The sequence below is a fragment of the Oryctolagus cuniculus genome, chromosome 8 (assembly GCF_964237555.1).
Source record: "Oryctolagus cuniculus chromosome 8, mOryCun1.1, whole genome shotgun sequence".
Classification (NCBI taxonomy): Eukaryota; Metazoa; Chordata; class Mammalia; order Lagomorpha; family Leporidae; genus Oryctolagus; species Oryctolagus cuniculus.
In genome coordinates this window covers 96195685-96212758 of record NC_091439.1, presented here as the reverse complement: position 1 = coordinate 96212758, position 17074 = coordinate 96195685, and the positions used below count along the sequence as shown (strand labels likewise).

The window sequence follows — 17074 nt, the reverse complement described above, 5'->3', positions numbered from 1 at the left end:
TGGCACCACTCGCTTGGTTAATCCTCCGCCTGCAGTGCCAGCATCACATATGGGCGCCGGATTCTAGTCCCGGTTCCTCCTCTTCCAGTCCAGCTCTCTGCTGTGGCCCGGGAAGGCTGTGGAGGATGGCTCAAGTGCTTGGGCCCTGCACCCGCATGGGAGACCAGCTACGGTGTAGCTCCGGCCATTGCGGCCATTTGGGGGGTGAACCAATGGAAAGAAGACCTTTCTCTCTGTCTCTCTCTCTCTCACTGTCTAACTCTGTCAAATGCATTAAAAAAAAACACATTTAAACTAAGTAAAATAAATATTTAAAAAGTTATTAAGCTATATTTCATCATTACACACAGTATGTAAATATCATACTTTAAATAATGTTTGTAAAAAAATCACGATCCAAACAAAAATAAATTTTAAAAATTCAAAGTATGTTTATATTAAAAGAGACACATTCTCTAAATATTGCATTTTCCTTTGTTGCTTATTCATATCAGTATATTTTTACATACACATTTAATCATAAAGCAAAACCAAATATATTGATGATAAAAAACTTTGAATTGATTCAAAATATTTTATCAAGTGCCTTGAACCATGCTATCCAAGAAATGAAGATCAGTTGTATAATTATTTTATCTCTGCTTCTGTATCAGGGACAGCTCAGATACAAATCACCTCACTTGTCACTGCTCATGGCACTACTCTAACTCTGGTGCTTTATATGTGTTGGTCCTTGTCTCCAAGTTATGAAAATCAGTTAATCATAAAAGACACTAGAAGCACTCACATAACCACAACATCTAACTTGGCTTTTTCATCTGCCATCCTGGTCAACAAGCTCTGGTTATTCATATTATGCATTTATTTAAATCAGTACAAGCCATAATTTAATGGTCTATTATATTTCCCCTTGGATAAAACCATGAAGAACTAAAGAGACAACAAGTGGGGAGGAAGCATTGCATTTCACCAGGATGTCCAGGAGATGTGTCTCACTTCTCCTGCTGCTGCTACAGCTGAGTTGCTGCTTCAGCTCTGGGAGTTGTGGAAAGGTGCTGGTGTGGTCCATGGACTACAGCCACTGGATGAATATGAAGACAATCCTGGATGCACTTGTCCAGCGAGGTCATGCAGTAACTGTTCTGAGATCTTCTGCTTCTATTTTAATGGACAACAATGATGAATCAGGAATTACATTTGAAACTTTTCACACATCTTATACTAAAGGTCAAATAGAAGCTTTATTCATGATGTTTCAAGAGATGCATATTGGGAATATTTCCCACTAATGCAAAAATTATTCTTTGAATATTCTGATATTTATGAAAATCTCTTTAAAGACCTAGTTATGAACAAGAAAATCATGGCAAAGCTTCAGGATTCAAAGTTTGATGTTGTTCTTGCTGACCCATTTGCTCCCTGTGGTGAGCTGCTGGCTGAGCCACTGAACACACCCCTTGTGTACAGTGTCCGCTTCACTCCTGGCTACACCTATGAAAAGTGTAGTGGGGGACTTCTATTTCCTCCTTCCTATGTGCCTGTTATTATGTCAGATTTAAGTGGACAAATGACATTCATGGAGAGGGTAAAAAACATGCTAAGGATGCTTTATTTTAAATGTTAAATGTGAAGAGGTGGGATCAGTTTTGCAGTGAAGTTCTAGGTAAGTCATGCTTTTAGTTGCTGGTGTGACTTCTTAAATAACTGTGATTTTGTAGATTATCTTTTATGAATGGAATATCTGTGAAATCTGTATCTTATAGGTAAAATAATGAAATGATAATACAAATATTTACCAGGCTAACGAATGCTATGTCAAGGCTTACATTATAGGGACAGATAGGAGTTATTGAGTCATCACTTGGATGGAGCATTCGAGGAAATCAGAGCTACTAGTGGAGCACTGAGAATTTATACAAAAATATGTCCACTTTATTATACTTTTCTCTGATATAAAAATCAGTGTACACATTCTGTTGATGAATGAAGACATGTAGATTGACTTGTTACACATTTCAAGGACAACTATCTATGTGACATAATCAAGGTAGTTCTTTATAGAATACAATGAAATGTTTTGAGAGACAGAAATATGGAATAATAATAAATTAATCTTATTAACATATTTATATTGTTCAATATTTTATTGTGAAATCTTCAAAATATATCCTTAACTTGTTTGAAAGTTACAATACATGGTTATTTAATATAATTACCATGCAGTGATAAATATCGAATATTTATTCCTCCTGTTTAACTTACTCATTGGATCCTCTGACTGCAGCTCCCTGTCCACCCCCCCACCCCGATTCCCAGTATCCCAGGCATAGGCAGGAATCATTCTAAAACTAATCTGTAAATTCAACTTTTTTAGATTTCATTTATATGTGAGATTCACTGTCTTTGTTATGCTAAGTATCATGTCTTCCAAGTTCATCCATGTTTCCCAAATGACTGAGTTCTGTTCTTTTCAAAGACTTTGCATTATGTAAACATAGAACATTTTTTCTCCATTCATTTCTTGATGGATATCTGAAGACTCCATTTTAGCTACTGTGAATAATGCAGCTATGAACATAACAGTGCAGATGTTCCTTTAACCTGTTGATTTCAGTTCCTTTGAATACATTCCCAAATGTGGGATTTTTAGTTTATGAAGAGCCTATCATTTTCTGTAATTGTTGTAGTAATACCTTCCTTTTTTTAAGATTTATTTATTTTTGCTTGAAAGTCAGAGTTACACAGAGAGAGGAGGGGCAGAGAGAGAGAGAGAGGTCATATGGGATGCCAGTGCTCAGGCCAGGGTGGCGTTAACCTGCTGCACCACAGCGCCGGCCCCAAGTAATAACTTCCTATCCACAATATTCTCTTTCTCCACACCCATGCCAACATTTGTTGCTTTTGTTCTTTTTGATGATAGATATTCTAAGCAGCGTAAAGTTATATCTAATGATGGCTTTGATTTGCAGGCCCTGAATGATTGGAGCTGTTCAGTTACTTTTCCTTTTCTTTTGGTCGTGTGTGTAAAAATCTCCTTTAGAGAACACTCGGTCCTTTGCTCATTTTGAAAATAAAGTTTGTTTTTTTTTTGTTACTGAGTTGAGTTCTTTATATATTTTTGATTTTAACTCATTATCAGATGTATTAATATTTTTATCATTCTATGGATTGTCTCTGCACTGCTTCTTTTGTTTTGCAATAAATTTTCAGTTTGATACAATTCAATTTGTCTCTTTTTATTTGGTTGCCTGAACTGTAGGTTAATGTGCAAAAAATAAAAAAAAAAATTTCTATTTTAAACCCATGCCATGGAGCTTTCTCCTTCTATTTTCTTTAAGTGTTTTTATAATTCCAGTCTGATTTTAAATTTTAATCCATTTGACTTATCCCATATGGGATAAGGTAAAGTTTTATTTTCCCCTTTTCTACTTATGAATCACCAGTTTTTGGAACCAATTATAGAAGAGATTGCCATTTTCCCTATTAAATGTCGCTGTCACCATTGTACAAAATCAAGTGAAAATAAATGCATATGTTGATTTCTGGATTTTCCAATCTTTCCTATTAGTCAGTGAGCCTGCTATTATACATATACTATGTTGTTTCTACTAAAATTGCTAACACATGTATGTTGAATAAGTAATGCAACACCTCCTAGTTAGGCTTTTTTTCAACACCCCACTTTCATCAATGGACAGATCAACTAAACAGAAAATCAACAAAGGAACCTTCCTTTGAACCTTCCTATGAACCAAATGGCTCTAACCTACAGCTTAGAACTTCTCATGCCACAGGTGCAGAATACACATTCTTCTCATCAGTGCATGGAACTTATTCTAGGATAGACCATATGCTAGGCCATAAAGCACATCTCAGCAAATTCAACAAAAGCACAATCAAACCATGCAGCTTCTCTGACCACAATGGAATGAAGCTAGAAATCAATAATTCTGGAATCTCCATGTCATATTCAAACTCATGGAGACTGAGCAACATGATCCTGAATGAACAGTGGGCCATTAAAGAAATCAAAATAGAAATTATAAAATTTCTGGAAATGAATTGTTGACAATACATCACATCAAAACTTACGGGATACTGCAAAAGCAGTATTAGAAGAATAGTTTATGGCAATTGGTGCCTACATCAAGAAATTGTAAAGGTACCAAATAAATGAGCTATCAACACATCCCAAGCACCTAGGAAAACAAGAAACCAAATTCAAAATTAGAAGGAAAGAAATAATTAAAATAGAGAAGTTATCAAAATTGAAACAAAAAATTACAAAAGATCAATGAAATGAAGAGCTGGTTTTTTGAAAAAAATAAATAAAATTGATACATCATTGGCTCAACTAACCAAAAAAGAGGGAGAAGACACACACACACACACACAAAATCTGAGAAGAAAAAGGAAATGTAACAACAGATACCACAGAAATAAAAAAGAATCTTTAGGAATTACTACAAAGAGCTATATGCCAACAAATTGAGAAAACCTGGAAGAAATGAATAGATTTCTGGACACATATCACCTACCAAGATTGAATCAAGAAGACATGGAAAACTTAAACAGACCAATAAGCCAGAAAAGATTGAATCAGTCATAAAGACCCTCTCCACAAAGAAAAGCCTAGAACAGATAGCTACAGTGTTGAATTCTACTGGACATTAAAAAAGAAGTAGTTCCAATCCTTCTCAAGCTATTCAAAACAATTGAAAGTGAGGGAATACTCCTAAATTCCTTTTATGCATCCTGCATCACCTTAATTCTTAATTCAGAAATATATAGAACAGAAAAAGATCAGTATCCCTGATGAACATAGATGTTAAAATCTTCAACAAGATAATAGCTTATCGAATCCAAAAATATATCAGAAAGATCATACACTCAGACCAATTTGGATTTTTCCCTGGTATACATGAATTGTTCAACAACCACCAAACTTAATGTGATGCATGACTTTAAGAAACCGAACAGAAACCATATGATTCTATGATTCTCTCAATAGATACAGAGAAAGCATTTTATAAAATACAACATACTTTCAAGATGAAAACCATAAGCAAATTGGGTATAGAAATAACATTTCTCAACATAATCAAAGCAATTTATGATAAACCCATAGCCAGAATCTTATTAAATGGGGAAAAGATGGAAGCATTTTCCCTAAGATCCAGAACCAGGCATGGATGCCCATTCTCACCATTACTAATAAATATTGTCCTGGAAGTTTTAGCCATAGCCATTAGCTAGAAAAAGAAATCAAGGGATATAAATTGGAAAGTAAAAAATCAAATTGTCCCCATTTTCAGAAGGCACATTCTATATATAGGGAATATAAAGACTCCACTGAGAGACTATTCAAATTCATTAAAGAGTTTGATAAAGTAACAAGAGATAAAATTAACACACCAAAATCAATAGCGTTTGTATACACAGTGCCATGGCTGAGAAAGAACTTTCAATATCAGTCCCATTCACAATAGCTACAAAAAGAGTAAATAACTTGAAATAATTTTAACCAAGGATCTCTAAAATGAAAATTATAAAACACTAAAGAAAGAAATAGAAATAGACATTAAAAATGGAAATTCTTTAATATTCTGGGATTGGAATAATCAAGATCATCAAAATGTCCATACTACTGAAAGCAATTTATAGATTCAATGGAATCCTAATCAAAATACATTCTTTACAGATCCAGAAAAATTATGGTAAATTAATATGTAAAAACAAGAGAATTTGAATAGCTAAAGCAATTTTATACAACAAAAACAAAGATGGAAGCAGTTATAATCAAAACAGCCTGGTACTAGTACAAAAATAGACATATAGACCAGTGGAACAGAATTGAAACTCCAGAAATCAATCCACAAATCTACAACCAACTGATTTTTGACAAAGGAGCTAAAATCAATCCCTAGAGCAAGGACAATCTCTTCAACCAATGGTGCTGGAAAATGGATCTCTGCATGGACCCCTACCTTACAGCTTATAGAAAAATCCACTCAAAATGGATCAAAGTCCTAAATCTACAACCCAATACCATCAAATTACTAGAGAACATTGGGGAAAAACTGCAAAGCATTGGTTTCAGCAAAGAAAAAAATTTCTTGGAAAAGACCCCAGAAGCACAGGGAATCAAAGCCAAAATCTACAAATAGGATTATATCAAGCTAAGAAGCTCCTGCACTACAAAAGAAACTCAACAAAATGAAAAGGTAACCAACAGAATGGGAGAAAATATTGACAAATTATGTGACTAGTAAAGGGTTAATATCCAGATTCTGTAAAGAGCTCATGAAATTCAACAACAGCAAAACAAACAATCCAGCTAAGTAATGGGAGAAGGACTTGAATGTACATTTTTCAAGAGATGAAATTCAAATTGCAACAGACATGAAAAAATATTCAGGATCACTAGCAATCAGGGAAATGCAAATCAAAACTACAATGAGGATTCATCTCACCCCAGTTAGAATGGCTCTCATACAGAAATCAACAAATGATGATGAAGATGTGTGGAAAAAGGTACCCTAACCCTCTTTTGGTGGGAATGGTAACTTGTCCAGCCACTGTGGAAGACAGTGAGGCGATAAATCTGAATGAAATAAGAGCTGTCATATCATCCAGCCATCCCACTCCTGGGAATTTAGCCAAAGAAAAAGAAATCAGCATTTTGAAGAGTTATATGTACCCCCATATTGTTGCAGATCAATTCACAATAGCTAAAATATGGAATCAACCCAAATATCCAATAACAGAAGACTGGATAAAAAATTATTGTGTATATATACACTATAGAAAACTATTCAGCTATAAAAAAAAATGAAATCTTGTCTTTCACAACAAAATGGATGCAACTGGAAACCATTTTACTTAGTAAAATAAGCCAGTCCCCAAAAGATAGATATCATATGTTTTCCCTGATCAGGGGTGACTAATAGAGTTCCTAAAATGTAATATATTGGAGTTAAATGGCTATTTCGAGTTTCAATGAGTGTTTATATCCCATATCTCTTCTGTTGAGGAACAGTTTCTGATCTTCATGCTCTTTGTTGAACTCCTTTACTTGGTGTAGTGTTAACTTTACAATTGTTAGGTAAGAGCAGAAATTGTAGAGGCTGGAGGAAGAAGAGTTGGAAAGTGGGTGGGAGGGAGGGATGTATCACTATGTTCCTAAATCTGTATAAATGAAATACATGAAATTAGTATAATAAATAAAATAAACAATTCCAAAAAACAAAGAACAAAAAACATAAAAAACAAAAAAAAATTTGTAATGTCTCTTTCATTTCAGTTTTTACATATTTTAATCATCTCTATTTCATAGTCAAGCTAACTGCTTGTCAATTTTGTTTAGCTTTTAAAAAAAATCAACTCAGTTTCATGGATCTTTAGCATTATTTTTCTTCTTTCTATTTGTTCTTTGATCTTTGTTGTTAACTATCTTCTGCAGGTTTGGGCTCTACTTCTTCTGCAATTTCCTTAAGGTTCATTATACGTAGTTTATTTGAGTTCCTTCTTTTTTTTAGTCTTTTATTGTTGTGATTCTAGTTTTTGAACTGTTTATCCTGCATCACATAAGTTTTTGTAAGTAGCATTTCCATTTTTTTTGTCTCAAGATATTTAATTTACTTTTAATTACTTCTCTTACCCAGTAATTTCTCAGGAGCATATAATTAATATTTACATTTTTGCTAGCTTTCAGAATTCCTCCTGTTATTTATTTTTCATATTATTATGGTTTAGGATGCTTCCTGCTAAGATTTTGATATTAAATTTATTAACATTTATTTTGTGCCTTGATACATGGTCTTTCCTTTAACATTTACCATGTATAATCTCAAGAAGTATGTATATTCTGTTGCTACAGGATTACATGGCCTTTATATAACTTTGAATTCCATTTGCTATGCAATATAACCAAAGTCTAGCTGTTTCTGAATTTAATTTTCTGTTTGGATGACATGTGCAATAATTGGAGGGGGTATCACAGTTGCCTATTATTAATGTGTTGCAGATTATGCCATTTAAGTTAATGGCACCATAATGCTTATCAAATAAACACCATAAGTTTACTCCCTGCTTCCATATTTTATGTTTTTATGCTAGCTCTGCCCATCTTTTTAGATTTAATTGAAAAGAATAGCAACAGGAAGACAGAGAGGGACACAGAGAGAGATCTTCCATACGATAGTTCCCTCCTTTAATGATTGCAACGGCATAGACTGGGTTAGGCCAAAGCCCAGGACAAGAAGTCTATAGTGGTCTCCCATATAGATGGCATTTGGCCACATACTTGGGACATCTTTGGAAGCTTTCCTTGGTGCATCGGCAGGGAGCAGAATTAGACATGGAGCAGCCAGGACTCAAACAAGCACTCTAAAATGGGATGCTTCATGTAATTTATGGCATAACCCACTGTACCACAATACTGAAGTCTCTTAAACTTCGTTTACTCTTCTTCTTTTATTTATTTTTATTGAATCTCAGACTGTTTTATTTCCAGTGACCAGTGTTACAGTAAACTGATTCACTCTCCTTGATCTAGTCTAATATGTAACTTCTCTATTGCATTTTTTAAAGTTTATTTACAGAAAGAATCTTCAAAGCTTCATATTTCAGTAAAAATCCATGATTTTATATTTTACAACAAAATAACCTTATATTATCTTGTTCCAGCATGAATGTATAGCATCTCCTTTGATGCGCTAAGATAGAATATAGGGTTATAAAAAAAGCCTGTATGCAAGCAATACCAAGTCTGTTAAAATTAAAGCAAGAACAAAAATCCAATTCATAGTGAAGTTTGCATGGGACGAGAGTGAAAGTATTTATGCTTTATGAAAATTTTCTGGGAAAACCTCCCCAGACAAGTAGAAATTCACGAATGGATATAAAAGTTTTAGAAAGGACAGGATGGGTCCGACGCCGTGGCTCTTTGGCTAATCCTATGCCAGCAGTGCTGGCACACCGGGTTCTAGTCCTGGTTGGGGCTCCGGTTCTGTCCCGGTTGCTCCTCTTCCAGTCCAGCTCTCTGCTGTGGCCCGGGAGTGCAGTGGAGGATGGCCCAAGTGCTTGGGTCCTGCACCCGCATGGGAGACCAGGAGGAAGCACCTGGCTCCTGGCTTAGGATCGGCATAGCTCCGGCCATTGCGGCCATTTGGGGAGTGAACCAATGGAAGGAAGACCTTTCTGTCTCTCTCTCACTGTCTAACTCTGCCTGTCAAAAAAAAATATTAGGTTATCATAATTATAGTACAGTCTGCACGACAGTGCTCCAAGGAGAGTGCATGCCACACAGAAAACAGTGGGGAGACTTGGGACGCTCAGGGCTCCGAGTCCACACATCGGCACTGGAAGGGGAGGAAGAACCAGGCAGAGCTCTCAGGCCGCACCCATCTCAAGCCTCCAAGGCTCCTCCAACAGCAGGCAGTCCACTTAACACGGACACAGTATAAAAAAAAAAAAAAAGAAAAGAAAAGAAAAAAAAAAAGCACACAGTGACGCAAGAAGAATTAACTATGTCGAGTAACAAACACAGAAATAGAGGGAGCAAGATCAACGATGACACTATGATGCCTCCAAATAAGCAAAACACCCCAAGCCAAGAGTATGAAGATGATGAGATAGAAGAAATGCAAGATACGGATTTCAAAAAATTTATGATAAGAACATTTAGAAGTTTTCAAAAGCAAATCCTTGAACTACAGAAATCCTTAATGGACAAGATTGAAAATCTCTCTCGTGAAAATGAAATTTTAAGGAAGAGTCAAAATGAAACTCAGAAACTAGTAGAACAGGAAAGTGTAATAGTCAAGAGAAATCAAAATGAAATGAAGAGCTCAATAGATCAAATGACAAACACATTAGAAAGCCTTAAAAACAGAATGGGTGAAGCAGAAGAGAGAATATCGGACTTAGAAGATAGAGCACAGGAAAACATACGGTCAAACCAAAGAAAAGAAGAGGAAATTAGAAACCTAAAAAATATTGTTGGGAATCTACAGGATACTATTAAAAAAAACAACATTCGAGTTCTAGGAGTTCCTGAAGGCATGGAGAGAGAGAAAGGATTGGAAGGCCTTTTTAGTGAGATACTAGCAGAGAACTTTCCAGGTTTGGAGAAGGACAGAGATATCCTAGTACAGGAAGCTCATAGAACCCCCAATAAACATGACCAAAAGAGATCCTCACCACGACACGTGGTAATTAAACTTACCACAGTGAAACATAAAGAAAAGATCCTAAAATGTGCAAGAGAGAAACGTCAGATTACTCTCAGAGGATCTCCAATCAGACTCACAGCTGACTTCTCATCAGAAACCCTACAAGCTAGGAGGGAATGGCGAGACATAGCACAGGTGCTAAGAGAGAAAAATTGCCAGCCCAGAATATTATATCCTGCCAAGCTCTCATTTGTGAATGAAGGTGAAATAAAGACCTTTCATAGCAAACAGAAATTGAAAGACTTTGTGGCCACTCGTCCGGCCCTGCAAAAGATACTTAAAGATGTGCTACACTCAGAAACACAGAAACACGGCCATCAATATGAAAGAAGGTAAAGGAAGAACACCTACCAGTAAAAGAGCATGGGAAGCTCAAAGCATATACTAGAAAATATTTCCGGGAAAATGGCAGGGCAAAGTCACTACGTATCAATTGTCACATTGAACATTAATGGTCTGAATTCTTCAGTTAAAAGACACCGTTTGGCTGACTGGCTCACAGAACACAACCCAACTATTTGTTGCCTACAAGAAACACATCTCTCTAACAAAGAGGCATGCAGACTGAAAGTGAAAGGTTGGAAAAAGATATTCCATGCCAACAGAAACCAAAAAAAAGCAGGTGTAGCCATATTAATATCAGACAAAATAAACTTTAATACAAAAACTGTTAAGAGAGACAAAGAGGGACACTATATAATGATTAAGGGTTCAATTCAACAGGAAGATGTAACTATTATAAATGTATATGCACCTAATTACAGGGCACCGGTCTATTTAAAAGATATGTTAAGGGACTTAAAGGGAGATTTAGATTCCAATACAATAGTACTAGGGGACTTCAATACTCCACTCTCAGAAATAGACAGATCATCCGGACAGAAGATCAACAAGGAAACAGCAGATTTAATTGACACTATTGCCCAAATGGATCTAACAGATATCTACAGAACTTTCAACCCTACATCTACAGACTTCACATTCTTCTCAGCAGCGCATGGAACCTTCTCTAGGATTGATCACATACTAGGCCATAAAGCAAGTCTCAGCAAATTTAAAAGAATTAGAATCATACCATGCAGCTTCTCAGACCACAGCGGGATGAAGCTGGAAATTAGCAACTCAGGAAACCCCAGAAAGTATGCAAACACATGGAGACTGAACAACATGCTCCTGAATGAACACTGGGTCATTCAAGAAATCAAAAGAGAAGTCAAAAACTTTCTGGAAGTAAATGAAGACAACAACACAACATATCAAAACTTATGGGATACAGCAAAAGCAGTATTGAGAGGCAAATTTATAGCAATAGGTGCCTATATCAAGAAATTGGAAAGGTACCAAATAAATGAGCTTTCAGCGCACCTCAAGGACCTAGAAAAACTGCAGCAAACCAAACCCAAATCTAGTAGGAGAAGAGAAATAATTAAAACCAGAGAAGAAATTAACAGGATTGAATCCAAAAAAACATTACAAAAAATCAGCCAAGCGAGGAGCTGGTTTTTTGAAAAAATAAACAAAATTGACACCCCATTGGCCCAACTAACTAAAAAAAGAAGAGAAAAGACCCAAATCAATAAAATCAGAGATGAAAAAGGAAACGTAACAACAGACACCAAAGAAATAAAAAGAATCATCAGAAATTACTACAAGGACCTGTATGCCAGCAAGCAGGAAAACCTATCAGAAATGGATAGATTCCTGGACACATGCAATCTACCAAAATTGAACCATGAAGACATCGAAAACCTAAATAGACCCATAACTGAAACAGAAATTGAAACAGTAATAAAGGCCCTCCCAACAAAGAAAAGCCCAGGACCAGATGGATTCACTGCTGAATTCTACCAGACATTTAAAGAAGAACTAATCCCATTTCTTCTCAAACTATTCAGAACAATCGAAGAAGAGGGAATCCTCCCAAATTCTTTCTATGAAGCCAGCATCACCTTAATCCCTAAGCCAGAGAAAGATGCAGCAGTGAAAGAAAATTACAGACCAATATCCCTGATGAACATAGATGCAAAAATCCTCAATAAAATTCTGGCCAATAGAATACAACAACACATCAGGAAAATCATCCACCCAGACCAAGTGGGATTCATCCCTGGTATGCAGGGATGGTTCAACATTCGCAAATCAATCAATGTGATTCACCACATTAACAGACTGCAGAAGAAAAACCATATGATTATCTCAATTGATGCAGAGAAAGCATTTGATAAAATTCAACACCCTTTCATGATGAAAACTCTAAGCAAATTGGGTATGGAAGGAACATTCCTCAATATAATCAAAGCAATGTATGAAAAACCCACGGCCAGCATCCTATTGAATGGGGAAAAGTTGGAAGCATTTCCACTGAGATCTGGCACCAGACAGGGATGCCCACTCTCACCACTGCTATTTAACATAGTTCTGGAAGTTTTAGCCAGAGCCATCAGACAAGAAAAAGAAATCAAAGGAATACAAATCAAGAAGGAAGAAGTCAAACTATCCCTCTTTGCAGATGATATGATTCTTTACTTAGAGGATCCAAAGAACTCTACTAAGAGACTATTGGAACTCATAGAGGAGTTTGGCAAAGTGGCAGGATATAAAATCAATGCACAAAAATCAACAGCCTTTGTATACACAAGTAATGCCATGACTGAGAAAGAACTGCTAAGATCAATCCCATTCACAATAGCTACAAAAACAATCAAATACCTTGGAATAAACTTAACCAAGGACGTTCATGATCTCTACGATGAAAATTACAAAACCTTAAAGAAAGAAATAGAAGAGGATGCCAAAAAATGGAAAAATCTTCCATGCTCATGGATTGGAAGAATCAACATCATCAAAATGTCCATTCTCCCAAAAGCAATTTATAGATTCAATGCAATCCCAATCAAGATACCAAAGACATTCTTCGCAGATCTAGAAAAAATGATACTGAAATTCATATGGAGGCACAAGAGACCTCGAATAGCTAAAGCAATCTTGTACAACAAAAACAAAGCCGGAGGCATCACAATACCAGATTTCAGGACATACTACAGGGCAGTTGTAATCAAAACAGCATGGAGGCCGGCGCCGTGGCTCACTAGGATAATCCTCCACCTGCGGCGCCGGCACACCGGGTTCTAGTCCCGGTCAGGGCGCCGGATTCTGTCCCGGTTGCCCCTCTTCCAGGCCAGCTCTCTGCTGTGGCCAGGGAGTGCAGTGGAGGATGGCCCAAGTGCTTGGGCCCTGCACCCCATGGGAGACCAGGAGAAGCACCTGGCTCCTGGCTTTGGATCAGTGTGGTGCACCGGCGCAGCGCGCCAGCCACAACAGCCATTGGAGGGTGAACCAACGGCAAAGGAATACCTTTCTCTCTGTCTCTCTCTCTCACTGTCCACTCTGCCTGTCAAAAAAAAAAAAATAATAATAATAATAAAAAAAAAAACCAGCATGGTACTGGTACAGAAACAGATGGATAGACCAATGGAACAGAATTGAAACACCAGAAATCAATCCAAACATCTACAGCCAACTTATATTTGATCAAGGATCTAAAACTAATTCCTGGAGCAAGGACAGTCTATTCAATAAATGGTGCTGGGAAAACTGGATTTCCACGTGCAGAAGCATGAAGCAAGACCCCTACCTTACACCTTACACAAAAATCCACTCAATGTGGATTAAAGACCTAAATCTACGTCCTGACACCATTAAGTTATTAGAGAACATTGGAGAAACCCTTCAAGATATTGGCACAGGCAAAGAATTTCTGGAAAAGACCCGGGAGGCACAGACAGTCAAAGCCAAAATCAACTATTGGGATTGCATCAAATTGAGAAGTTTCTGTACTGCAAAAGAAACAGTGAGGAGAGTGAAGAGACAACCAACAGAATGGGAAAAAAATATTTGCAAACTATGCAACAGATAAAGGGTTAATAACCAGAGTCTACAAAAAGATCAAGAAACTCCACAAAAACAAAACCAACAACCCACTTAAGAGATGGGCCAAGGACTTCAATAGACATTTTTCAAAAGAGGAAATCCAAATGGCCAACAGGCACATGAAAAAATGTTCAAGGTCACTAGCAATCAGGGAAATGCAAATCAAAACCACAAGGAGGTTTCACCTCACCCCGGTTAGAATGGCTCACATACAGAAATCTACCAACAAGAGATGCTGGCGAGGATGTGGGGAAAAAGGGACACTAACCCACTGTTGGTGGGAATGCAAACTGGTCAAGCCACTATGGAAATCAGTCTGGAGATTCCTCAGAAACCTGAATATAACCCTACTGTTCGACCCAGCCATCCCACTCCTTGGAATTTACCCAAAGGAGTTTAAATTGATAAAGAAAAAAGCGGTCTGCACCCTAATGTTTATTGCAGCACAATTCACAATAGGCAAGACCTGGAACCAACCTAAATGCCCATCAATGGTATACTGGATAAAGAAATTATGGGATATGTATTCTTTAGAATACTATACCGCAGTAAGAAACAACGAAATCCAGTCATTTGCAACAAAATGGAGGAATCTGGAACACATCATGCTGAGTGAAGTAAGCCAGTCCCAAAGGGACAAATACCATATGTTCTCCCTGATCGGTGACAACTGACTGAACACCAAAAAGGAAACCTCCTGAAGTGAAATGGACACTATGAGAAATGGTGACTTGATCAGCATAGCCCTGACTGCTAATGGACAACTTAATACATTATCCCTCATAGTTTTTTTTTTTTGTCTGTTCTACTTAATATGACTGGTTTAATTCTGTAATTATCACACAGTTATTCTTAAGTGTTGAAAATTAACTGAAATGTGATCCCTGTTAAACATAAAAGTGGGAATAAGAGAGGGAAGAGATGTATAATTTGGGGCATGCTCGGGCTGACTTGCCCCAATTGGTAGAGTTGGAAACATACCAGGGGATTCCAATTCAATCCCATCAAGGTGGCATGTGCCAATGCCATCTCACTAGTCCAAGTGATCAATTTCAGTTCACAATTGATCATAATGAAAGGACTAAGAGTCAAAGGGAGCACATAAACAAGTCTAGTATCTGCTAACACTAACCGATAGAATAAATAAAGGGGAGAGTGATCCAACATGGGAAGTGAGATACTCAGCAGACTCATAGAATGGCGGATGTCCTAAATAGCACTCTGGCCTCAGAATCAGCCCTAAAGGCACTCGGATCTGGCTGAAAAGCCCATGAGAGTATTTCAGGCATGGAAAGCCAAGACACTCTGGCAAAAAGATCTCTGTGAGTGAGTTCCCAGTGGAAAGAGCAGGTCTTCAAAGAGGGAGGTGCCTTTCTCTGAAGGCAGGAGAGAACCTCCACTTTGACTATGACCTTGTCTAAACAAGATAAGAGTCGGAGAACTCAAGGGGCTTCCATAGCCTTGGAAACTCATGACTGGTGCATAGGGAGATTACTGATGCCATAAACAGGAGTGTCAATTTGTAAAGTCAACAACAGGAGTCACTGTGCACTTACTCCTCATGTAGGATCTCTGTCCTTAATGTGCTGTACACTGAGGCTTAATGCTATAACGAGTACTCAAACAGTATATTTCACTTTGTGTTTCTATGGGGGTGCAAACGATTGAAATCTTTACTTAATGTACACTAAACTGATCTTCTGTAAAAAAAAAAAAAGAAATTATCAATTCCCAACTTGACTCTCACTGGGATTAAACATGACAATAGGTCTGATCTGATTTCATCATCATTTAAAAAAAATCATCTATTATTTTTCACTTTATGTTTCTGTGTGGGAACAAACTGTTGAAATCCTTACTTAAGGTATACTAAGCTGATCTTCTGTATACTAAGATAATCGAAAATGAATCTTGATGTGAATGGAAGGGGAGAGGGAGTGGGAAAGGGGAGGGTTGTGGGTGGGAGGGACGGTAGGGGGGGGAAAGCCATTGTAACCCATGAGTCGTACTTTGGAAATTTATATTCATTAAATAAAAGATAAAAAAAAATTATAGTACAAAGAAGATTAACACATTATCAGGGATGCACACTTAAAATGTATAAATTATTATGTTGGACTCATCTTCTAAGCGTAATGTGATACATTTCATGTGCAATCAATGAAATAGTGTATTTATATTCATTGTTCCAAGACAAACTTCATTAAAGTCTGACATCTTTTAAATCACAGAAAGTAAATCCATTAAATAAGCTATATTTTAGAAGTAAATTATGGTTATAACTACAGGTAACTTGTTTTACATTACAAATAATTAAACACTAATGATTGGAAACAGTTAAAGTGACTTTTAAAATACTCATTGATTATTTAAAGTATCTAAAGGCTGTGGGGAGAAAGTGGAAGAGAGAGAGCGTGAATCTGATGAGGCCGATTTTTCACCTCCAAAGCATGGAACAGTTGGGACTAGCCCAGGCTGAAGCCAGGAACTCCATGTGTGTCTGCAATTTGGGCAGTAGCTAGGATGCATACCTTTTTATTACCTAATTAAAGCAGGAAACATAACAGAAGCAGATACAGCACTCCACCACAAGCTCTGTAATATAGGATAAAAGAATCTCAAGGACAGGATTAATCTGTTGAGCCTCAACATTCACTCTTGAAGTGAATTTTTTAAATGAAATCAAAGTATTATTTTTATTTCCAGGATTGGAAACTCTTTCAATGTGGGAATGAGAGCCAGCTTGTAGTAGTAAGGTGTCTGAAAAAAAATTCAAAACTGTGCTGTTGCTAAATTTTGCTCAACTGAAAGCTTACTCTTCCATTGCTTCATGATTAATTTCTGCTACAGTGAGACCATTTCCAAGCCAAGTACCAAAATAAAGTACCAATTTTGGAATTTCTAAGCTA

The 17074-nt window shown here is 36.9% G+C and overlaps 1 pseudogene; it reads left to right on the top strand.

The window, feature by feature from the left end:
• Positions 1–776: 776 nt before the first annotated feature.
• Positions 777–16644, top strand: LOC103350830 (UDP-glucuronosyltransferase 2B16-like; annotated as a pseudogene).
• The last annotated feature ends 430 nt before the right edge of the window (positions 16645–17074 follow it).